Genomic DNA, 27,090 nt, shown 5'->3' on the forward strand with positions numbered 1-27,090 from the left:
AAAGTGAATGTTCATGCTCCTTTTCTGCAAATGCCACATGGAGATATATCAATCATTGCCAATTAACAGTTATTTCCTTAAAAATCAGAAATAATCCTTAAGATTTATTTTTCTTCTGGTAAAATCATTTTGTTTCGCTTTATTACTTGACTGAAAATCCCCTTGACTTGATTAAGTTAAGTGCTCGTGTCACTTAGATTTAAAGATCACTCGCTTTTAATCCTAATAGCGCACGATGAATCAAATATTATGTGAAAATCTGTTTTGCTGATTCTATTGCCATCTAGTGCCAACTAGTATTACGGTTACTCATATTCACACAAATATAATACTACAATAAATTAAAAAATGATATTATACACAACTTTGGGGGCGTAAGTTTGATGTTACCTTCTACATCAATAATGGAAAAAAGTTCTACATGTGGTATGGAGGATTTGGGTTCTGTGCTAATAAGATTTTGAGTCGTTTTTATCTTACATCTGCAGTGCTTTAGTAAGGCGAGCGTTTACAAAATGCCCGCAAACGATTTGTTTTGTATTCCAGTTGAAACGCATTAATTTATGTGCATGCACTGCAAGCGGGACCCCAAACTGCAAACTGTCGCAGCAAACATGTTTACTGAATGCACTGCTGTTTGAGTTTAGTTTAAATAATTTTAATACTACTGTCAGAGCTGCAGAAGAAAATTAATGCTGTTGAAATAAATAAAGGCACGGACAATTGTTTAATAATGATCTGTGTGAATTATACTTTAACTGTATTTTAACATTAAATTTTTATAAGTTTCAAGTTCTCCTGGAAAATGTTCTAAAACTATAGAGAAGTTGTCAGGATTGTCTAATTATGAAAAGATATCATTGCAAGAAACAGAGTTGTAGAAAGTTTTAATTGTTGTTGTGGAGTGTGTTTGGAGCAAAAATAGGATAGACATGTGACAAAAATCTATATTTTCCACATACTATAAACTGCCTGAACGCAGGGTATTGTGGGAATCTTCACCATGGAGATTGGGAGCTTAACCATCACTGGATACCCCCCCCCCCCCCCCCCCCCCCCGATACACTGATGGCTATGCTTTCTTGTGTACTGCTGGTGGTTTTGCAAGGAAACTCTTGTTATCATGAATAATTAGTGAGGTAGTTTCATTGGTTCCGCAATTTAAACCTCTCCAGGAATCTGACTCTCACATATTATGCAGACACTTGTATACAGTCACTAATGTTTTACGGTAGAAAAAGTATTCTGGCGAAAGCTCAAATTGAACTTGGTCTGCCTGATCACTACTGATTTTAAACCAGCCACTTTGACCATTCCCCTGCATATTCAACTTACAGAACAGGGTTTTTGAAAACTTTTTAGTTGTAACATGCTATTTCACTGGAAGAAGAGTTGTCTCCCCTGTCTCATGCAAGATGATCGATGTCTCAAACCAAGCCTGCGTAATAATTACAATAATCAATATAATCATATAATTACCATAATGAAGTACAAAACTGCCTCTCACTTCATACAGGCTGTCTTGGTGATGGTATTTCCATGCTTTATGTTTTCTTCTAATTAGGACTAGCGAGGCATATGCCCTGGTATGGTTCATTTAAGCCTACTCAAAGCAAAGTAAGGCTGATTCATTAAAATAAGCTCGATTGATTTAACTTTTCTGAGAACTTATTGAGGTCTTATACAAATGCCTTTGTGTTCTCATTGTAATGAGAGGTTGTTGCGTTCTTGGAAATGTGAACTTTTATGACATTGCTAAGAAACTTAATTTTCTGAATAAGAGAACTTACATAAATCACACATGCACTACAATAGCTACTTGATTGCTGACTTGAAGAAAGTTGATAGTGTATAAAATCCCACTAATTTCTATTTTTTTGTAGAGACTATTATGAAACCTTTAAGGATTTAGTGGCCTCTAAGGGTGGGGATTGAACCAATATGCTCATTGTTTGAGGAGCAGATGCTTAAACCAGAATATGTCAAACTGAATATGTTAAAAAAATGAAGAATTCAGTTTTAGATAAATTATATATTATTCCTCTATATTTTACAAGTGACTTATTGGTAGTTAAAGAGTTTCAAAGAAAAAGTAGTTTATTTATGTTTTAATAAACGAATATTTTTTATGCTTCCTTGATAAATGAGGTTATGGTGTGCACCTTTGTCAAGTTATCTAACCTGCTGTGTCAATATCCATCATCAATATTTTTGCTTGTTTGTGGTATACGGGTGACACTTATGGTGCAAATTTCCTCTTTTGTTGACGGATGGGGCCTTGCTTGGTTTACCAGAGGTAAAGTTAGGCAAGGATAAATACTCTTAAATCTAACAAAATAAGAAGGGTGGTGAACTGTTTCATAAAACAAGTATTACATTTGCAGGGGCGTTTCCAGGATTTACTACAGGGCGTATTTGACTTTTGCCCATCCCTCAGAACCGAAATGTATTTGGTTAAAAGTGTTGGCGGGGGTTTGAAATTTTTAACAATTAATAGTCTGAAATAACGCATTTTGGGCATTTCTCCTCTATTGAAATAAAAAGTAAACCTTGACGATCTTAGGGGGTGGCGTTAGGTGCCCCCCTCCCTCTGGATCCAATTAAGTGATTAATTATTTGATGTGGCTTCCCTGATTTACAATGACTCATTTATATTGTTGATTTGATTATCTTTGAACTTCGGGTATACAGCTCACTATATGGCTTTACCAATGTGATAATAAATCATATTTGAAAGAGGTGATCTCAGTAATAGGTTCAAACACAGTTTTAATAGTACCAATTAATGCACTCCTATCATTTAATAGTCCATTTCATCTATGGTTAAATCTGGTTATTCTATGTTAAATGATTTTGATATCTGCAAATGTTCCATGCATACCCCGAGGACTTAGAAAAGAACAAGTTGTCTGCACTTTTATATTTTAATCAGTTGATTGAAGATAGCTGAATGATTTTAATTGGTGCCTAAGAGTCTTGGTATGGCGCTGTTATAGAAATGTTTTTGCTCTCCTGTACTCCCACACAAGGTACCGTGGGCAGATTATTTGAGTGTGTTTGTATTAATTGAGTATAGACAAAAAGTACATGTATATGATTCCAAGCTACCAGGGCTAGTGAGGCTCAGTAAAGCATATGACTTGCCAGCAAGGTCCAATGTTTGATCCTCAGAACGCCCACTATTTTGCTATATTGACCAAAGACTGGACATTATTTGGAATAGATTTTAGCATTGTTAGTTTAAATTTAATTTGAACATGTTTTTTTGGTTTTTGTATGAGTTGATGCCTCAGTTGAGGGCCTTTTATATCAGTGTTGGTCGTTCTGCATTGTTTGTCTGAAAATAAGGCAAAAGACAATATAATAAGTACATACAATAGTACAATGCCTGCATAATGCCTACCTTGTATACATGACAATATGCTCAAAAGGAAACATTTAAGATGGTGTCACTAGTGTCAATGAGTTAACTTAGTGTAATGTAACCATGCAACTGTTTAATTTACAGAAAGAGCTGAACAGTGAAACAATCATATCAAGAAAGTCAACATTTCCAAGTTATTATCAAGCAGGCTCAGACTAAGGCCTCCAAGTAAATCAAGCAGCAAGCCTTTTGAGCACCAGTTTAAAAGGTAAAAATAACATTGGACAACAAAAGCTCATGTAAATGTTTATACGAGGTATGTTCGGAAAGTTCCCGGCCTGTACTAATAACTTTGTTATTTTTCAACGTAGAGCTTTGAAACTTTGGTAAAGTTGAGACACATATATATTAATTTTGATAATAAGCGGACATTCGCCTAAGTCAATACATTCTAAAATTATTGTATCCATAGCAACATAATATTTGCTGTTGTGGAGCAAGCCTTATATATTCCTATAATGTTCACATTAAACGCATTTTGTAACGTTAAAAAACGCGGGAAACATCAGCTTGACGTAGAACCACAACATGACTTCATTAGTAAATACGCATGACGTCATTTGAGCAGACACCGCCTCGCAAAACAAAATCCAAAACAGGTGCTCAAAGCAAACATGCAACGCAAAATTATTGAAAAACAGCATGTCGTGATACAGTTTCTCCAGAGTTTAGATGTTTCACCGTTGTAAACATTGATAAAGTTGGAACAAATCGTTTGGAGACCAAACTTTGAGTCGCAACAGCTGCTTTTGAGTGGCACAGACGCTTTAAGGAGGGGCGCGAGTCAACATCCGACGATGAGAGATGTGGGAGGCGGCACTTGTAGCGAAAAAGCCGGAAATGGTAAAGTCGATGCTTGATAGGGACCGACGAGTGTATACACGGGAAGTGGCCGAGGAATGTGACTTTGGGGTAGCAACAGCTTATAAGTTAATTACTGAGGAGTTTAAGATGACAAAGGTGTGCGCATGTTGGCTACCAAGGCTGTTGGATGACAATCAGATGAAGGATAGGGTGAATAAATCATTGAACTTTTTGAGGTCCTATCGACGTGAAGGGGACAGATTTCTTCAAAGAATAATCACAACGGATGCAACTTGGTTTCATCTGTTCGACCCAGAGACTAAACAGCAAAGTATGGTCTGGAAAACATCGTCTTCACCACCACCACCAAAAAAGGCCCGGGTGACGAAATCGAAAGGAAAATTCATGTTCATCATATTTATGGACGCCAACGGTGTAATCTTGACACATGCGGTCCCGGCGGGCATTCCATAAATGCAGCGTATTATTCAAAGGTAAACATTTTTATAAACATATTTATAAACGAAATTACAGATTTATATAATCATGCTATGAATCAAATATAGAGAATTGATGCATAAATTCAATCATAACAGCACTGAAACGGTGTAACCTCACAATGCATTATTTTTCAAAAAGTCAACATGGTATTTAATTTTGTGTTATTTATTGAACAGGTCGTGAGACGGGATATGGTCCAAGCACTGCGCAAGAAGAGGCCCGGCATGGAAGAGGACATAGAAAATGTTCTCTTACACCAAGACAATGGCCCAGTGCACAGAGCCTGGTACACAGAGTTGGAGTTGGATGTTCTCGGGATCGGCAGGTTGGAGCATGCCCCCTACAGCCCAGACCTTGCGCCACTTGATTTTGCGCTTTTCATGGCCGTCAAAGCCCAGCTACGCGGAATCCGATTCGACGATTTCGAGAGCCTACGTCGTCACGTGCAGACAATAATGTCTTCATTTGATAAACAATGGTTTCAAACTGTTTACCCATCATGGGTCAGGAGACATGAACGTTGCGTGCAAGCACATGGCCGCTATTTCGAGAAAGAGTAAACTGAATTGACGTTGACATTATAAATTTTAACGTCGGGTTGCTCCGCCATTCGTTGGTACATGTTTTATATTTATTGTAACTTTTATACTGTTATATGTATGAAATCGAAATTTTAGAGTGATATGGAATAATAGATGTAGTAAATCCGTACTTAGATTCATTACAATACAATGAGCCTTTCAAAAGGAATGCGTTCAGTTCGGGAACTTTCCGAACATACCTCGTAGTATATATTATAAATATTAATATAGATATATCTATATGAGGGCTGTCCCACTAAATCGTTGACTTTGTTGATAAATTTTTTATACGACGTCAGATTAGAAAAATACTTTGCACCTAATTTAATCAATATATAAAAAATATATATATTTTTTTTTTTTTTAAATGGTATTGTTTAGTTTAGTGTTCATACATTGTTTTCATATTACATGTATACTTTACCGGCGCAGTCTTATAAACAGATGTAAGAAGATTCATGCATTCTAATTAAAGTGTTCTGCATGAGCAGCTGTTTGCGTCAATTTCCTCGGGAAAACTTCATCTCTTATGATGACGAAATTATTTTGAGTTTCAAACAATTGACGTTATTACTTACAATGATACATAGGATAATATTACATATATAAATGAAAATGATAACCTTTTTTAATGGATCACTGTCTCCAGCTCTACCGCGCGCTAAAATGCCCTGTATATCTGTGTGGTATGATGTAGTATCCAGAAAATAGTGCTTGTTCAAACATTAATTCCTGTATGGGAATAGTATGGGAATAGATCATTGCTTGATGAAACAGGAGAAACATGTGTCTTTCTATTTACACTGTGTGATAAATTGATATCAGTGTCAGATTCTCTGGGCTGAGGCATTGGTCATTGGAGAGATAGGTTGTAACAGCAAATGGCTTTAGATCAGGGAATTAACGCTAGCATTTGTACATTTTTTTGTTTGAGGAGTGAGAGAGAATATGGAGTATTTTATGGCTGTTTTGTCAAAATGTTGTTTTACACAGCACTTACACACTGTTTATTTCGACCCATTTTAGGGCGGAAATTTAGCTCCATTCCCCTCCTGAAAGAGTATGTTTTTCCTCTGCCCAGGCTTTTCGGGAGAAGCATTGATCTTTAAACATTTAGCAATTGTACCAATTAATTTAGTGCCATTCATGAATATGTCCATAGGTTTGATGAATAAAAGATTTGAAAACATGTTAAACATTATATAAATTATGTTAGTAATTTTGCCGTTTTTGCCAAAACAATGCTATTTTTCCCCTATCAAAGGGCCCCGCCACAATTTCCTTAAAAGTGAAAAAAACACTGACTTGAATATACCATCTCTCTGAAGATAACATTATATCATAAAATTGGTTGCGGCATAGTATTTGGAACTGGCAGGCACTCTCCCATTCCGTCTTTCAAAACAATGCCCCATGATCATAATGATATACATACCCTATCACTGTAAGAGGATCATAATAATATTATAAACATGCCCCATCACTGTAAGAGGGTCATAATAATATTATAAACATGCCCCATCACTGTTAGAGGATCATAATGATATACATGCCCCATCACTGTTAGAGGATCATAATGATATACATGCCCCATCACTGTTAGGGGATCATAATGATATACATGCCCCATCACTGTAAGAGGATCACAATTATATACATGCCCCATCACTGTAAGAGGATCATAATGATATACATGCCCCATCACTGTTAGGGGATCATAATGATATACATGCCCCATCACTGTTAGGGGATCATAATATATGCATGCCCCATCACTGTTAGGGGATCATAATATATACATGCCCCATCACTGTTAGAGGATCATAATGATATACATGCCCCATCACTGTAAGAGGATCATAATGATATACATGCCCCATCACTTCTAGGGGATCACAATGATATACATGCCACATCACTGTTAGAGGATCATAATGATATACATGCCCCATCACTGTTAGAGGATCATAATGATATACATGCCCCATCACTGTTAGAGGATCATAATGATATACATGCCCCATCACTGTAAGAGGATCATAATGATATACATGCCTCATCACTTCTAGGGGATCATAATGATATACATGCCCCATCACTGTTAGAGGATCATAATGATATACATGCCCCATCACTTCTAGGGGATCATAATGATATACATGCCCCATCACTTCTAGGGGATCATAATGATATACATGCCCCATCACTGTAAGAGGATCATAATGATATACATGCCTCATCACTTCTAGAGGATCATAATGATATACATGCCCCATCACTTCTAGGGGATCATAATGATATACATGCCCCATCACTTCTAGGGGATCATAATGATATACATGCCCCATCACTTCTAGGGGATCATAATGATATACATGCCCCATCACTATTAGGGGATCATAATGATATACATGCCCCATCACTTCTAGGGGATCATAATGATATACATGCCCCATCACTGTAAGAGGATCATAATGATATACATGCCCCATCACTGTTAGAGGATCATAATGATATACATGCCCCATCACTGTTAGAGGATCATAATGATATACATGCCCCATCACTGTAAGAGGATCATAATGATATACATGCCCCATCACTTCTAGGGGATCATAATGATATACATGCCCCATCACTTCTAGGGGATCATAATGATATACATGCCCCATCACTGTGAGATGATCATAATGATATACATGCCCCATCACTTCTAGGGGATCATAATGATACACATGCCGCATCACTGTATGGGGATCATAATGATATACATGCCCCATCACTGTATGGGGATCATAATGATATACATGCCCCATCATTTCTAGGGGATCATAATGATATACATGCCGCATCACTGTATTGGGATCATAATGATATACATGCCCCATTCCTGTTAGGGGATCATAATGATATACATGCCCCATCACTGTTAGGGGATCATAATATATATATATGCCCCATTCCTGTTAGGGGATCATAATGATATACATGCCCCATTCCTGTTAGGGGATCATAACGATATACATGCCCCATCACTGTTAGGGGATCATAATGATATACATGCCCCATCACTTTTAGGGGATCATAATGATATACATGCCCCATTCCTGTTAGGGGGTCATAATGATATACATGCCCCATCACTGTTAGGGGATCATAATGATATACATGCACCATCACTGTTAGGGGATCATAATGATATACATGCCCCATCAATTCTAGGGGATCACTATGATATACATGCCCCATCACTGTTTAGTGTTAGGGGATCATAATGATATACATGCTGCATCACTGTATGGGGATCATAATGATATACATGCCCCATTCATGTAAGGGGATCATAATGATATAGATGCCCCATCACTATTAGGGGATCATAATGATATACATGCCCATCACCTCTAGATGATCATAATGATATACATGCCCCATCACTTCTAGGGGATCATAATGATATACATGCCCCATCACTGTAAGAGGATCATAATGATATACATGCCTCATCACTTCTAGAGGATCATAATGATATACATGCCCCATCACTTCTAGGGGATCATAATGATATACATGCCCCATCACTTCTAGGGGATCATAATGATATACATGCCCCATCACTTCTAGGGGATCATAATGATATACATGCCCCATCACTATTAGGGGATCATAATGATATACATGCCCCATCACTGTTAGGGGATCATAATGATATACATGCCCCATCACTTCTAGGGGATCATAATGATATACATGCCCCATCACTTCTAGGGAATCATAATGATATACATGCCCAATCATTGTTAGGGGATCATAATGATTAATATGCCCCATGACTGTTAGGGGATTATAATATACATGCCCAATCACTATTTTGATAAAAGTAATAATCTTTCCCCGTTTTTCTCATAATGTGTTCTATGAAATATTACGTATGTATGCATCGCTTGACATTTCGCACATGTTTCTACATGGCTTATGACTTCAAATAATAGCCGTTGCTATCAATATATACTGTCGCAACCAAAGCATCTTTATTTCAGCCCAATTGATTTTTAAAAATTGATTGGCTGTTTTAACAGTTTTGTCTAAGACAGATAAATGTTACTGAGTGGTTATTGAATTTGCGGAAAATTTGATGCTTGCAGATGCCATAAAAATGTTGTCAGTTTGTTTTTTGTTTCAGGTCTTTAGTTGATCTTATGTGTCCTATTGCTGATGAGGCTGTAACCCAGACATGGATTGCACATGATTTAATGGTATACAATAATGCCTGATGTTTAGACAAAAGGTAGGTCTTCATATCACTTTAAACTCATTTAGTGTTTTTAAAGAATCAGCAGTGCAGCTTATAACAGTTATCTTAAGATAATTATTATTGTCATAAAAGCCTTTGGTCTTGTTCAAAAGCATTAAAAACCATGTTGATCATATTTTGAGAACTGGAATCAATTATTACATGCACATGGAACTTTTCCCATGTTTACCTTGTCAATATGTAGCTGGTTATATCTAAGGCTTGTTTTTAAAATATTCTGCTTGGTCAATAGAAAAAAAAGAAGTTATCATATGTGGTCATCTGAACAGAGGTGGACAAGCATTGATATCCGCTTTTTTTGCTCTTTTTTTGTTCTTCAAGCTTTGTCACTGGGGTATTAAATCCTTTGACCACATATTGTGAAAAAAACAACAGTACATAAGGGCCAGGTAAAAATGCTTCCAATCACACTTAGCCTTATCCCACTTAATGGAGAAACAACACAGGATATAAGTACACCTTGAAATTGGTCTTTTTATATAAAAGGACTTCTTGATCCTCCATCCATTACATTTGTATGTTCAATAAAAAAATGCCCTATGAATTCACACCAAAATAATGGGAGAACTTTAAATTTACACCAAAATAATAGGAGTGGAATCTCCATCATTGCCAATTGGGAGACATTTCATGTGAATGTTGTCACCTCAATGTAATGATTTATATTTCTCTTGTATAAAAACATTTCCTCCCTGCTTAATTAGTTGACTTGAATTTCCTTTGACTGGGTTTGCTGAATCGGTTGTCAGTGCTTGTTAAGGGCATATTACAGGGATAATGCCATGATTATGGTGAATATTTGTTTGATGCCTTATGTCTTTGACTCTGCAGTTTTCAATAAATATTCTTGAAAAGCTGTATTAGAATGCAAAATATGATAGTTTCAAAATATAAAAGGTAGCAGAGATAAAGACATGTTTATACCGTTTGAGAAAGTCATATTGATGAAAGATTTTCAGCATTATGAGTTAAGAAGTTGATGTCCTCCCAGGACTGTGAAGGAGGGCTGCTCAGGATCTTCTTACAGAGATGGAAAGCAAATAATGTTAACAGTTCAAAACCTTTTCTACAGCAATATGTGATTCAACCCATCCCAAACTACAGCATAATGTTGTTTTACTATCTTTAAATAGAGCACATAAACTCAGGAACTGATCGAATGCAACAAAATAGACTTTGTTCTCAGTGGAGACCAGCTATATAAATATAGATGTCCTTAATGCTATCAGGTGAAAGTGTCTACAAATCCACTTGTTCCATAGCTGATGTTGATTCCATGCTTTGTGTTTTGTTCTAATTAGACTTACTGATGCGGAAGATAAGCTATGCTTCATTTAAGCCACCTGAAAGGACAGTAGGACATCCTTAGCGTGATTGATTTACCTTTCCTGTCAATTGATTCTGTGTCCTTGACATTAGGCAGCTGTCTCCTTTACAAGGCAGAAATGTGCTTTTTCAGAATTCGAAAAAATGAATAAATGTCAACTTTAAACAGAAGTTTTCATCTCAGATCACAGCTAGAGATGCACTTATTTTTTGGACATGAGAAGATTTTTAAAGTCTAAAAGTATTCCCTGTAAAAATATCATTTAGAGAAAGAGCAAAGCTTGCATACTTATTACAGGAATGTCATATTTTAGGAATGTCATATTTAAGGCTAAATTGACTGCAGCCTTCTGAATGTTTGGGCCATTTCTGACAATTAAGTGAAAGAAAATAATTGTCTGTGTAACAAAGTTTTCCATTTTTTAATGTTGCTTGGTATCTTTTGCCATTGACCCCACACATAATTAAGGATGTAGTTCCTGTACAACTACATTAAAACAACCAGGTGACCAATCTTTCTAAGGATGATTTTTCCACGTGCATATATATTCAGTGTCTCAGCCTATCACTATTGCTGGAGTATTTGTTTAGTTATGCCTCTTGGTTCACTTACAGAAATAAATTAGCTTCATTGGCGTCACTTAGGCTTCTGCCAGTGGTCTCGTTGTTCAGTATATTTTGTTATAAATTCATTCCCATGCAATCTCTGGAATTATCCGTTTAAAGAAATTCACGAAATATTTCTGATATTAGAAGAATTATAGCCACCAAGCTTTTTTGACTTTTCCTGATCCTGGCTAATTGGCTGTTTATTTTATGTTTTTAGTAAACACTGTGACAAAAATTTGGCATGTGGACTATATTGTCAAAGCATTCCTTTTTCATATTGCCTGTTTCTAAAATATATATTTAAAGATATAATAATGTATTCTTATTATGAAATTTTGTACATATGTTACTATTGACAACTTACATATTCATGTGGCAAGGCCAATTACTCTGGGCTTAATAATTGTTAAAATATTCCTCTTGATCAATTAAGAAAACAGAGAAGTGTTGTCATCCCCTTGTTCTGCTCTTATAGGTAATGTAGTATTTATTTTTTGTTAACATAAAGAAACCTTAACACTTATCCTGAAATACAAACCAAACTTTTACAGGGAAATAACATAAACGTATTCTTCCAAACACCGTAGGTTATGGGGCAGTTACAGATAATTTAATGTAATTGTTCCCCTGACAGCAAGTTAATTGTAAGGCTGCCTTGTAGGAGGATAATTTTGGTGATAAATTGGCAGACACTTGTTATTGTGTCTGCTTTATTCACAGTGTTTGCATTACAAGAGAAGATGTAATGTTTCTGTGCTGCAAACAAATATATTATGGAATAAGTGCAGTCACAAATTTAATTGGTTGTTCATAAGTATTTTAAAAGTTTAGTCTTTATTTTTGGTAGTAACTTTGAAGACTTATTCCTATTAGAAAGGCTGGATGGTGAATGTTGAAATAAGGTTTCCTTTAAATTGGAACTTTCAGAGGAATCTATTAAAACAGTATTTATTTGATATTTGGCTTGTCTTTTAAGGAAGAACTCTTCAGGATTTCCTGTAGTGTTCAGCAGTTATTGACAATGGTTTCCTTACAGAGCAGTTCAAAAACTGTTTGCTATTATTAAACTAATATCTTATCAAGATATTCACATGATATTAAGTAGGTATCCCTTATGTTACCAAGTCTAATCCATTTTATAGCTGCAACAATTGTAACAAAATGTTGTGGAAGTCGTTCAAGTGTTTAAATAGAATGTTTGTATATATTGTCAATCAACAAAGCCCAGAGTCTTTGAATCAATGAAGCCCTGTTACCAATTAGTATCATAGCAATAGTGTTGTCTTATTAAAATGCAGACAAGACTGCTGACAAAAATTTAAGGTGGTGTTGTGTAGAGTATTGTAAATAAAGCTTCCCTTGTTCTGAAAGATTGTTTCTGTACTACAAAAACATTTTTGTTCCTCTGAAAATATCTGTTTTGACATTATACCTGAAACGATAGGGAAAAAACTCTCAGAAATGTGCTGCCGACTGCAGGAATTTCACTAGACTTTCTCAGATTAAAAGTATAAGTAAAAATTTAATTTTCATGGAAAATTGATTGAAGTGGAAATAATCACAATTCAATCATCCACTGGGGGTTTAAGGGTGACAAGATAGCCTCCATGTGTCCCAATCTTTATTTGCTTATCTGCAATCTTCACTGACAACTTAGATTGGCTTTCTGAGTTGGGCACTTTTCCTTCTGCCTTTCCAGGAAAGTTATTGGATGCTTTTCAAACATTTTAATGTTTGTATATACTTTTGCTGATTCTTAAATGTTCATATGTTGTTGTTTTTTCAATTAGTTTAATTGTTTAAAACTGCTCAGTTGCTTTTTCTTTGATTGGTTTTGTTGTTGTTCTTGATTTAGCCCATGCTAAAACTTCTTGCCTTCTCTTTATATATTGCATAAACCAATTCTAGTATTGGTATTGATGTTGCACTTGTTTTTTCGCTTGAAAACTTTATGTATATTTATATGTTTATTAGCTCAAAGTTGGTCAAGTGTTGTTCCTTCTTGGTTATCCATGGTTAATCCCGGTCACATTTCCCACTGGTAATGCTTGAAGCAAACATGTGAATCCTCAACTTAATGCCATTATCTCTAATTGTGGCAGAAGGATATAGTAGTATGTTTGACTTCATGGTGTTGGATTTCAAATTATATTAGCTGCCATCAATATACCTTGTAGCCATTAAGCATCTTTATTGGTGCCCAATTGATTTTCAAGAATTAATTGTTATAGCAGTTTTGTTTAAGACCAATAAGTGTAATTGAGAGGTGATTCAATTTGAGTATTTTTATTCAATGAAAGCGTTGTCATTTTTGTTTCAGGTCTTCATTTCTTCTCATTCGACATTCCTGTTGGTGCTGTATTCCAGACAAATTATGTTATATAATGAATGATTAGTCATAATTGTATACAAGGGAAAGAAGATACAGAGGTAAAAGGTAAGATCTTTTGAAATGTCTATAATTTTGTAAGCTTTTTTAATATTTTTTTAGGTACTGTAATGCGGTTGGTGTCATTTTCAATAACATGTTTGTTGTGCAAAAACGTATACCTTGGCCACATAGGAGAAATTGTCTTGTAAGAATTCATAAGAATAAGTCTTGGTTCCCAAATTTACTGTGACATTAATTATGCATTACTCCCATAGCTCTGGATAATTCATATATTATTTAAGAAGTAATTCTTTATCAACTGAGCAATGTGGTGGCTGTCTTTGCTGCTGGTGTGTTAGATCTTAAATAGTATATCACCTTATGTAATTGCTTAACCACTTGCACTGACAAACAGACATAACTTCAAATAAGAGTTGCATCCGACTTGCACTGAACCCTGGAACTGGTTTTACAACCACATAATTCATGGCAGGATAAGTTGGCTATTAATGTAAGGCTTGTCATTGGTTTTGTTGACATAGTCAAGTTTCATGATATCTTTCCATCTTCTTTGACCTTTGGATTTACATAGAAATAAAAGGAGAAAACATCCACCTGATGATTGCCAACCACATACACTTATTTTGATTGTTGTCACCTCAATCTAATGTAAATATTTCTATTGTATAAAACATTTCCTCCCTGCGTTAAATAAAATTCATTGACTACGTTAACTTGAATTTTCTTTGACTGGGTTTGCTCAATCGATTGTCTGTGCTTACTTTTGAAGGGCGTTATTTCAGGGTTAAAGCCATATTAGGTTTCCTGGTACTTCAGGATGAATAGTGTTTTGTGAGTTTATAATGAAATCATTGTTAACTTTCAAGTCAGTACTATAGGACTTTTGATGGATACACTTGTGTGTTTTGCTGATCTGAGACAACTGTTTCAGCTGAACTTTATTAGTTTTATTTAAATATGTGTGCACATCATCCAATATTTCATGTTTAACAATGATGATGATTGGTCTCTTTTTGACACATGTATTGTGCTACCACGTATAAACATAGATAGTAATGTACAGCTTATCTTAATGATAGGCAGCACATAAGCAAACATTCCAACAATAATTTCCTATGCAATTATTTTTGATTCAAGCCTACCCTCCGAACATGCAACAACACACTGTTTATATTTTGCTTGAAAGAAAATAAACAAAGAGAAGAAAATGAAAGCATCAAATTGTTTCAGTTATCAGAAGAGAACAGAAGGTACATGAAGGTGGTCCTTAATGAAATCAGGTGATAGTGTCTGTTATTCTTCTCATTTTATAGCTGATGTTGATTCCATGCTTTGTGTTCTGTTCTAATTAGACTTACTGATGCATAAGATCAGGTATACTTCATTTAAGCCTCCTGAAAGGACAGTAGGACATCCTTAGCCTGATTGATTTACCTTTCCTGTCAATAGATTCTGTCTCCATTACATGGCAGAATTGTGTTTCCTCGGATTTTGAAAAGAATGAATAAATTTTTACTTTAAAAATAAGTTTTCATCTGAGCTCGAGATGCAGTTATGTTTTGGAAATAAAGAGACTTTATTGTTATAAAAAGTTCCCTGTATTGTTATCATATAGAGTAGGGGCAAAGCTTGCATGCCTATGACAGGAATGCTATTCAATTATGAATTGCCTCAGTCCTCTGAGCGTTTGCTCCATTTTCGACAGTTTAGTAAAAGGAAATAAAAGTATGTGTAAGGAATGGACCAAAACTTTCTATAATTATGTCTCCCCCTCTCTGGGGGAGACATATTGTTTTTGCCCTGTCCGTCAGTCCGGTAGTCCGTCAGTCCGTCAGTCCGTACGTACGTCACACTTCGTTTCCGATCGATAACTGGAAAACCGCATGACCTAGGATCACCAAACTTGGTAGGGAGGTTGGTCGTGAGGTGTAGAGGATCCCTATTGTTTTTGGGGTCACTAGGTCAAAGGTCAAGGTCGCGGCGACCCCCAATATAAAAAACATTTCTGCTCAAAATCTTGAGAACGGTTTGACCTAGGTTCACCAAACTTGGTAGGGAGGTTGGTCATGAGGTGTAGAAGATCCCTATTGTTTTTGGGGTCACTAGGTCAAAGGTCAAGGTCGCGGCGACCCCCAATGTAAAAAACATTTCCGCTCAATATCTTGAGAATGGTTTGACCTAGGTTCACCAAACTTGGTAGGGAGGTTGATCATGAGGTTTAGAAAACTCCTATATTTTGGGGGGTCACAAGGTCAAAGGTCAACGTCGCTGTGACCTCTAATGTAAAAAAATATTTCCGTGCAATATCAGGAGAATGCTTTGATCTAGGTTCACCAAACTTTGAAGTGAGGTTGGTCATGATGTCTAGATGATCCCAATTGTTTTGGGGGTAACAAGGTCAATAGTCAAGGTCGTGGTGACCTTCCATGTAAAAATCATTTGCGTGTAATATCTTTATGTCTCCCCCATTCATGGGGAGACATATTGTTTTTGCCCTGTCCGTCAGTCAGTCCATCAGTCTGTCAGTCAGTCAGTCAGTACGTCACACTTCGTTTCCGCCCAATAACTATAGAACTCTTAGACCCAGGAACTTCATACTTGGTATGCTAGTTGGTCATGACTAGTAGATGACCCCTATTGAATTTGGGGTCACTAGGTCAAAGATCAGGGTCAACGTGACCTTGAGGTGAAGAAACGGTTTCCACTCAATAACTAAAGATCCTTTGGGTCCAGGAACTTCATACTTGGTATGCTAGTTGTTCATGACTATTAGATGACTCCTATTGATTTTGAGATCAAAAGGTCAAAGGTCAAGGTTACCTTCAGGTAAAAAATGTTATGTTGGCAGTGACCTTAAGCTTAAAAATGGTTTCTGCTCAATAACTAAAGAAAGCTTGTACCCAGGAACTTCATAGTTGTTCATGACTAGTAGATGACTCCTATTGATTTTGAGATCAGTAGGTCAATGGTCAAGGTCACCGTGACCTTGAGGTGAAGAAACTGTTTCCGCTCAATAACTAGAGAACGCTTGCAACCAGGAATTTCATACTTGGTATGCTAGTTGGTCATGACTAGAAGATGACCCATATTGATTTTGAGATCACTAGGTCAAAGGTCAAGGTTGCCATGACCTTGAAGTGAAGAAAAAGTTTCCGCTCAATAACTAAAGATCCTTTGGTTTCAGGAACTTCATACTTGGTAAGCTAGTTGTTCATGACTAGAAGATGACCCCTATTGATTTTCAGATCAAAAGGTCAAAGGTCAAGGTTACCTTCTGGTAAAAAATGATACGTTGGCGGTGACCTTAAGCTTAAAAATGGTTTCTGCTCAATAACTTAAGAACGCTTGTACCCAGGAACTTCATTCTTGGTACGCTAGTCGGTCATGACTAGTAGATGACCCCTATTGATTTTGAGATCAGTAGGTCAAAGGTCAAGGTTGCCATGACCTTGAGTTGAAGAAATGGTTACCGCTCAGTAACTAAAGAACACTTGCACCCAAGAACTTAATACTTGGTATGCAAGTTGGTTATGTAGATGATCCCTATTGATGTTGTGATTAGTAGGTAAAAGGTCATGGTCACGATGACTGTGAGCTGAAAAATGGTTTCCGATCAATAATTGAATAACGCTTGCGCCCAGGAACTTCATACAATGCAAACTTCGTTTACATTTTCCATGATTAATCAACAACACTTTCTTCTCTTCACTATTTAATATAATCGAATAAACCAAACTTCACTGTTGGTTTGTCTCCAGTCCAAAGTTACAAATTTCATGTCCATCATTTATTTTTTCTCAGCTACGACCACACAATAGGGGAGACAAACGCTTTTTCAAAAAAGCAATCTCTAGTTTAATGTTGCTTTGTATCTTCTAGCATTGACCCCTCGAATAGTTAAGGATGTAGTTACTGCACAACTTAAACAACTGTTTCCCTATTCAGTGTGAGGCATACACTCAGGTAATAAAACAACCATTTGACCAATCTTACTAAGGCTATTATTTCTCTGTGCATATATTCAGTGTCTCAGCCTATCACTCTTGCTGGAGAATTTGTTTAGTTATGCCCCTTTGTTCACTTAGAGAAATAATTTTGCTTCATTGGCGTCACTTAATCTTCTTCCAGTGCTCTTCTTGTTCTGTAGATTATATTTGTCTGTTTTTGGTATAAATTCAATCCCATTAAATCTTTGGATTAATCCTTTAAAGGGTAATTTATGAAATTTTCTAATGAAGAATTGGCCACAATTTTTTTGTGACCTCCTGATCAAGGCTAATTGCCTGTTTGTTTAATAAGTCAACACTTTGACAAAAATATGGCAAGTGGACAATATTACAAAAGGATGTTTTTCGTATTGTCTATAACCAGAAAATACATTAATATATATTATATAGACATGTATTCTTATTATGAAACTTGCTACACTTGTTGCTGCTGAGAATTTACATATGCATTAGGCCAGGTCCATTACTCTGGGCTAAATAATTGTTAAAATATTTCCCTTGATGAAGTAAGAAAACAGAGAAGTGTTGTCATCCCCTTGTTCTGCTCATATAGTTAATGTAGTGAATTATATTTTTGTTAATAAAGAAACCTTATCTTTATATATGCACCAACCTTTTAAAGGGAAATAACATAAACATGTTCTTCCAAACACCCTAGGTATAGTGCAGTTAATTTAATATAATTGTTCCCCTGACAACAAGTTAATTGTAAGGCTTCCTTGTAGGAGGATAATTTTGGTGATAAATTGGCAGACACTTGTTATTGTGTCTGTTTTATTCACAGTGTTTGCATGACAAGAGAAGATGTAATGTTTCTGTGCTGCAAACAAATATATTGTGGATTAAATGCAGTCACATATTTAATTGCTTGTTCATAAGTATTTTAAAAGTTTGGTCTTTAATTTAGGCAGTACTTTTGAAGATTTTATTCCTATTAGAAGGGCTGGGGGATGATTGTTGAAATAAGGTTTTCCTTTAAATATAAGCTTTCAGAGGAATCTATTAAAAATGTATTTATTTGATAGTTTCCTGGTCTGTTTATGAAGAATTCTTCGGGACTTCCTATTAAAGTGCTCAGCAGTTATTGACAATGGTTTCCTTACAGAGCAGTTAAAAAACTGTTTGCTATTATTAAACTAAAACATTATCAGATATTCACATGATATTAAGTAGGCATCCCTCATGTTATTAAGTCCAATTAATTTTATAGCTGCAACAACTGTAACACATTGTTGCGGAAGTCGTTCATTAAAGTGTTTAAATAGAATGTTTGTATATATTGTCAATCAAAAAGCCCAGAGTCTTTGAATCAATGAAACCCTGCTACCAATTAGTATCATAGCAATAGCATTGTCTTATTAACTTGCAGACAACACTGCTGACAAAAACTTCAGGTAGGGTTGTTTAGAGCTTTGTAAATAAAGCTTCCCTTGTGCTGAAAGATTGTTTCTGTTCTACAAAAACATTTTTGTTTCTCTGAAAATATCTGTTGTGTATTCTACCTGAAACCATAGGGAAAAAACTGTCAGTTATATCCTGCAGAAAGCAGGAATTTCACCAGACTTTCTCAGATTAAATTTATAAGTAACAATTTGATTTTCAGGGACAATTAATTGAAGTGGAAATAATCACAATTAAATCATCCACTGGGTGTTTAAGGTGAAAAGATAGCTCCATGTTTCCCAATCTTTATTTGCTTATCTGCAATCTACACTGACAACTTGTATCGCCTTCCAGATTTGGGCACTTATCCTGTTGCTGGTTCCAGAAAAGTGCTTTTCAATAATTTTCATGTTTGTTCATGCTTTTTCTGATTTTAAAACTGTTAGATGTTTTTTTCAATTAGTTTAATTGTTTAACTGTTCAATTGCTTTTTCTTTGATTGCTTTTGTTGTTCTTGATTTAGCTCACCCTTAGAAACTTCATGACTTTCTCTTTAAATACTGCATAAACTAATTCTAATATTGGTATTTATGTTGCACTTCTTTTTTGCTTGAATACTATGTATATTATAATTAATTATATATATTGTCATAGCTTTGATGTCATTGTCAAAGCTGGAATGACCATGACAATTGTTGTTTCTACTTCATTATCCATGGTCAACCCTGGTCACATTTCCCACTGGTAATGCTTGAAGCAAACATGTGAATGCTCATGCACGTCATGCCATCATCTCTAATTGTGCAGAAGGATATAGTTACATGCTTGACTGCATAGTGTGGATTTCAAATAATGTCAGCCGCTATCAATATACCTGATACATCCATTAAAGCATCTTTATTGGTGCCCAATTGATTTTCAAGAATTGATTGTTTTAGCAGTTTTGTTTAAGACAAATAAGTTAATTTTAGTATTGATGCCTTAAAATCGTTGCCATGTTTGTTTCAGGTCTTCATATCTCCTCATTGGACATTTCTGTTGGCGCTGTATTCCAGACAAATTTTGTAACATAATGATGTATTAGTCATAATTGTATGAGATACAAGATATAGAGGTACGAGTTAAGATATTTTGAAATGTCTACAATTTTCTTAGCTTTTTTTCAATGTTTTTTCAGCTATTGTCTAAAGGTGGGTGTAATTTTCAATTACATTTTTCTTGTGCAAAACGTAAACGTTGGCCACGTAACTGAAATTGCCTGGTAAGAATTCTTAAGAATCAAGTCTTGGTTCTCAAATTTACTGTGACATTAATTATGCCAAACTCCCATAACTCTGGAAAATTTATAAAAATTTTGTCAAGTAATTCTTCTTGATCAACTGAAAAACGTTTTCTGAGCAATATGGTTGGTGCCTTGCCTGCTGGAGTATTAGATCTTAAATAGTGTCACATTATGTAGTTTTGAAGAGCTCCAATAACAGATTTTGAGGGCTCAATCATTTGCACTGCCAAACAGACATAAAGCCGGAGTTGCATCCAAATGCACTGAACTCTCGGACTGGTTTTACAGCCACATCATTCATGACAGGATAAGTTGGCTATTAATGTAAGACTTGTCATTGGTTTTGTTGACATAGTCAAGTTCTGTAGAATCTTTCCATCTTCTTTGATCTTTGAGTTTGCATAAAATAAAAATAAAACATCCACCTGATGATTGCCAATCACAGACACTTCTTGTGAATGTTTTCACCTCAATCTAATGATTTATATTTTTCTTGTATAAAAACATTTTCTCCCTGCTTAATTCATTGACTTCAATAACTTGGGTTTCCTTTGACTGGGTTTGTTGTCAGTGCTAGTTAGTGGTATATTACAGGGTAAATGCCATATAAGGTTCCTTGGTACTTCAGGATGAATAATCCTTTTTTGTTAACTATGTTTTTAATGAAATCGTTGTTCAAATGTTGGCTGGGGTGGCTTGAATCAGAACTAATTGCAGAGGAAATTATTGTGAGAATGTTCACTTGTGTTGCCTATCAAAGATATGCTGTACAATACTAGCTATGACAAGCACAACACATGGGTCAAACATGGCCGATAGTTTAGAACTTTGTTAAAGGAATCAACTGTTGTTATCTTTTAAACATGAAATTGTAAATGATGTGCTCACATATTTGAATATAAACAAGTACAGCTGAAACAGTTGTCTCAAATCTTGTTAGAAATACAGCAGACCACACGTGTATCAAACAAAAGATCTGATCATTGCTGATTTAAAAGATGTTTAAAAATTGATAATGATTTCATTTAAAACAATGTTTACAAAACAAAAACATTAATCATCCTGAAGTACCAGGGAAGCATATAAGGCAATTACCCTGTAATATGCCCTTAACAAGCACTTACAACAAACCCAGTCAAAGGAAATTCAAGGCAAGAAATCTAAGAATTAAGCAGGGAGGAAATGTTTTATACAAGAGAAATAAAGCTCATTAGATTGAGATGACAACATTCACAAGAAGTGTCTGTGATTGGCAATCACCAGGTGGATATTTACTTCTTCTGTTTCTGCATCAACCCGAAGATCAAAGAAGATGGAAAGATACCATAGAACTTTACTATGTCAACAAAACCAATGACAAGTCTTACATTAATGGCCAACTTATCCTGCTATTAATGATGTGGTTGTAAAACTAGTTCCAGTGTTCAGTGCAAGTCCGAAGCAACTAAGGCTATTTTTTTAGAGTTTATGATGTCTGTTTGGCACTGCAAGTGTTTGAGCCCTAAAATTCTGCTATTGAGAGCTTTTAAAGATTACATTATGTGACACTGGCTATTAAAGATCTAATAGACCAGCAGCAAAGCAGCAACAACATTGGTCAGAAAATGCTTTTTAAGTTGATCAAGAAGAATATAACTTGAAGTATATATCCATTATCCAGAGCTATGGGAGTTTTGCATAATTAATGTCACAGTAAATTTGAGAGAGAACCAAGACTTGATTCTTATGAACTATTACGAGGCAATTTCAGTTATGTGGCCAAAATATACCTTTTTGCACAAGAAAAATGTGATTGAAAATTACACCCACCTTTTAACAATAGCTAAAAAAGCTAAGAAAATTGTTGACATTTAGAAAGATCTTATTTCTTACCACTATATCTTATCCCATACAAGTATGACTAATCTATCAGTATGTAACGGAATTTGTCTGGAATACAGCGCCAACAGAAAAGTCCAATGAGAATAATGATTACCTGAAACAGATATAACAACGGTTTTACTGCATCAAATACTCAAATTCAATAACCTCAAATGCTCAATTTCACTTATTTCGCTTTGTCTTAAACCAAACTGTCATATCAATCAATTCTTGAAAATCGATTTGGCACCAATAAAGATGCTTTAATGACTACCAGGTATATTGATAGCGGCTGATATTATTTGGAATCCAACACTACGCAGTCAAGTATATAACTATATTCTTCTGCCACAACTAGAGATGATGGCATGAAGTGCATGAGGATTCACATGTTTGCTTCAAGCATTAGCATGGGAAATCTGAACAGGGTTGACAATGGATTACCATGTAGGAACAATACATGACATGGTCATTCCAGCTTTGACAATGACACCAAAGCTATGAATATATATCAACCTAGTTTTCAAGCGGAAAACAAGTGCAACATCAATAACAATAATAGTATAATGTATGTAAATAAAAAAAAAACACAAAGACATGTATTTTAGGATAGGCTAAATCAAGAACAACAACAAAATCAATCAAAGAAAAAGCAACAGTTAAACACCTAAACTAATAAAAAAAACATCTGCCAATTTTAAAATCTGCAAATGTATATACAAACATTAAAATCTATCGAATAACTTTTCTTGATTGACAGCAGGATTAATGCCCAACTCTGAAAGCCAATCCAAACTGTCTGTGAAGTTTGCAGATAAGCAAATAAGATTGGGAAACATGGACGCTATCTTGTCACCCTTAAATCCCCTTTGGATGATTAAATTGTGATTATTTCCACTTCAATCAATTACCTAGAAAATCAATTTTTTACTTATACATTCAGTCTGAGAAAGTCTGTTATATTTCCTGCAGTCTCCAGCATATTTCTGAGATTTTTTTCCCTATGGTTTCAGGTAGAATGTCAAAACAGATATTTTCAGAGAAGCAAAAATGTTTTTGTAGAACAGAAACAATCTTTCAGCACAAGGGAGGCTTTATTTACAAAGCTCTAAACAACCCCACCTAAGGTTTTTGTCAGCAGTGTTTTATTTGCAATTTAATAAGACAACCCTATTGATATGATGCTAATTGGTAGCAGGGTTTCATTGATTCTAAGATTCTGCAGGGCTTTGTTGATTGAGAATATAATACATACATTCGGTTTAAACACTTTAATGAACGACTTCCGCAACAATTTGTTGCAGTTGTTGTAGCTATAAAATGGATTAGTCTTGGTAACATGAGGGATGCCTACTTACTATCATGTGAATATCTTGATAAGATTTTCGTTTAATAATATCAGACAGTTTTTGAATTACTCTATAAGGAAACCATTGTCAATAACTGCTGAACGCTATAGAAAATCCTGAAGAGTTCTTTATAAAACAGACAAGCCAAAATCTAATAAATACCTTTTTAACACATTTCTCTGAAAGTTCCAATTCGAAGGAAAGCCTTATTTAAACAATCATCACCCAGCCTTTATAATGGGAATTAATAGGAATTAAATCTGCAAAAGTACCAAAAAGACCAAACTTTTAAAATACTTCATGAAGAGTAGGAGAAAAGCTTGCATACTATAATGACAGGAATGATATTCAATGATAAATTGGCTGCCGTCCTCTGAATGTTTGATAAAGTTTTGACAGTTTGAATGAAACTAATCATCTGTCTAACAAAACAACATGTACCAAAACTTTCTATATTTTAATGTTGCTTAGTTTCTTCTACCATTGGCCCCACACATAATTAATGATGTAGTTCCGGTACACTTACAAGAAATACTGTGTGATTTTGGACCGCATGTTCAGTTTTGAAAACAGATGCCAATGTTGTCCTTGGATGTAGTTCCTGTACAACTAAAAGAAATTTTGTTTCATTTTGTTTGAGGTATACATTTGTCAACATAACAACCACATGACCAACCTTTCTAAGGATGATATTTGCCTGTGTATCTGTGTAGTGTCTTAGCTTATCACTCTTGCTGGACTATTTGTTTAGTAATGCCCCTTGTTTCACTTAATGGAATAATGAAGCTTCTGATGATGATTGGCGTCACTTAGTCTTCTGCAAGTGCTCTTCTTGTTCAGTACAATGAGCATGTCTGTTTTTGGTATAAATTTAATTTCATTCAATCTTAAAGTATTATTTTTGGACCAATACATTAAAGGTAATAAGTTTATGAAATATTTCTAATGTAGAATTGGCCTCAAAGCTTTGTGACTTTTCCTGATCCAGGTTATAATTGACTGTTTATGTAATTAGTAATCACTGACAAAAATATATTATGTGGACTTTTATTATTATCAAAGCATGTTTTCAGATTATCTATTACAACTTAACTTTAAATAACAGATATATGCACTCTTACCGGTAGTATGAAACTCGGCACACATGTTACTATTGACAGTTTGAGTAATTTTATCTGGCAAGGTGTATATCTCTGGGTTTGATGATTGTTAAAATATACCCCTTGATCAGCTAAGAAAACAGGCGTTGCCATCCCCTTGTTCTGCTCATATAGGTAATGCAGTAAACTATTTATTTGTTTGCTATCAAAGAAACCTTAACACTGATCCTGAAAAACAAAACAAACATTTACAGGGAAATAACATAAACTTGTTCTTCCAAACAACCCAAGAGAATGTAAGGTTATTGCTCCCATGATAGCAAGCTAATTGTAAAGCTTCCTATAGTAGGAGGATAATTTTGGTGATAAAATTGGCAGAAACTTGTTATTTTGTCTGTTTTATTCACAATGTTAGCATTACAAGAGAAGTTGTAATGTTACTGTGCGGCCAACAAATCTATTGTGGAATATGGTTGCAGTCACTATTTCTTGTCCATAGGTATTCTAAATATTTGTCTTTATTTAGCCAGTACTTTTGAAGAGTTTAATTATCCCCGGCCTTGAAAAGGCGAGGGGATATAGTAATGGTAGGCTGGATTCCGTGCGTGTGTGTGTGCGTGCGTGTGTGCGACCGTGTGTGCGTCCGTCCGCCTGTCCCTCATTCATTTCTTTGCATCTCCTCTTACGTTTTTCATGCGATTTCTACGAAACTTTTACAGATTGATGATCATAAAGTGAAGCAGCGCATATTGTCGGGCTTCTCCGATTCAACATTTTTTGAAAGAGTTATTGCCCTTTCCTTATTTTACATTTAAAATTGGTTTCTTCGCAATCCTCTTACGTTTTCACATGATTTCTACCAAACTTTCACAGATTGATGATCATAAAGTGAAGCAGCGCATATTTTCGGGCTTTCCTGATTTGACCATTTTTCAAAGAGTTATTTCCCTTTGCTTATTTTACATTTAAAATTGGTTTCTTCGCAACTCCTCTTACGTCTTTCATGCGATTTCTACCAAACTTTTACAGATTGATGATCATAAAGTGAAGCAGCGCATAATGTCGGGCTTTCCCGATTCGACCATTTTTGAAAGAGTTATTGCTCTTTGCTTATTTAACATTTAAAATTGGTTTCTTCGCAACTCCTCTTACGTTTTTCATGCGATTTCTACCACACTTTCACAGATTGATGATCATAAAGTGAAGCAGCGCATATTGTCTGGCTTTTAAGATTTGACCATTTGTGATAGAGTTATTGCCCTTTGCTTATTTTACATTTAAAATTGGTTTCTTCGCAAATCCTCTTACGTTTTTCGTGCGATTTCTACTAAACTTTCACAGATTGATCCCTATATAGTGACGCAGCGCATATTGTCGGGCTTTCACGATTTTTGAAAGAGTTATTGCCCTTTTTTACATTTAAAATTGGTTTCTTCCCAACTCCTCTTACGTTTTTCATGCAATTTCTACCAAACTTTCACAGATTGATGACTATATAGTGACGCAGCTCATATTGTTGGGCTTTCGCGATTCGGCCATTTTTGAAAGAGTTATTGCCCTTTATTTTACATTTAAAATTGTTTTTTTCGCAACTCCTCATACGTTTATGACTATATAGTGACACAGTGCATATTGTCAGGCTTTTGCAATTTGACCTTTTTTGAAAGAGTTATTGCCCTTTCTTAATTTTACGCATTTCTTATGTTGAGAAACTACCCTTACCATTGATTGGCTTTCACTACAAAAAATGTCCCCATGAGGCGGGGGATATAGCTGTCTGTGACCGCTCTTGTTCTTATTAGAAGGGATTAGGTATGATTGTTGAAATAAGGCTTTCCTTTAAATTGGAACTTTCAGAGGAAGATATTAAAAAGGTATTGGTGTGATATTTGGCTTGTCTGTTTTTTAAAGAACTCTTTAGATTTTCCTGTAGAGCTCAGCAGTTATTGATAGTGGTTACATGACAGAGCAGTTCAAAACTTTTGACTATTATAAAACTAAAATATTATCAAGATGTTCACATGATATAACGTACACATCCCTCATGTTACCACTGGTACCTTTGGTGACATTGTCAAAGCAGGAATGATCATGTCAAGTGTTGTTTCTACTTGGTTGTCCATGGTTAACACTGGTCACATTTCCCAGGTAATGCTT

The 27,090-nt window shown here is 35.3% G+C and overlaps 1 protein-coding gene across 9 annotated transcripts in view; it reads left to right on the forward strand.

Moving 5' to 3' along the window:
• Positions 1-27,090, forward strand: part of LOC128234879 (zinc finger CCCH domain-containing protein 10-like) — a 220,587-nt gene that overhangs the window by 46,071 nt on the left and 147,426 nt on the right. For 7 of the 9 annotated variants that reach the window (XM_052949819.1, XM_052950260.1, XM_052949511.1 and 4 more), the window contains 3 exons: positions 3,509-3,632; positions 9,494-9,598; positions 13,881-13,997. The gene's annotated coding sequence lies outside the window, so the exon portion shown is untranslated. The remainder of the gene's footprint in view (positions 1-3,508; positions 3,633-9,493; positions 9,599-13,880; positions 13,998-27,090) is intronic. The other 2 variants (XM_052950122.1, XM_052950045.1) reach the window with 1 other exon arrangement.

This window comes from Mya arenaria, chromosome 1 (assembly GCF_026914265.1).
Source record: "Mya arenaria isolate MELC-2E11 chromosome 1, ASM2691426v1".
Taxonomy (NCBI): domain Eukaryota; kingdom Metazoa; phylum Mollusca; class Bivalvia; order Myida; family Myidae; genus Mya; species Mya arenaria.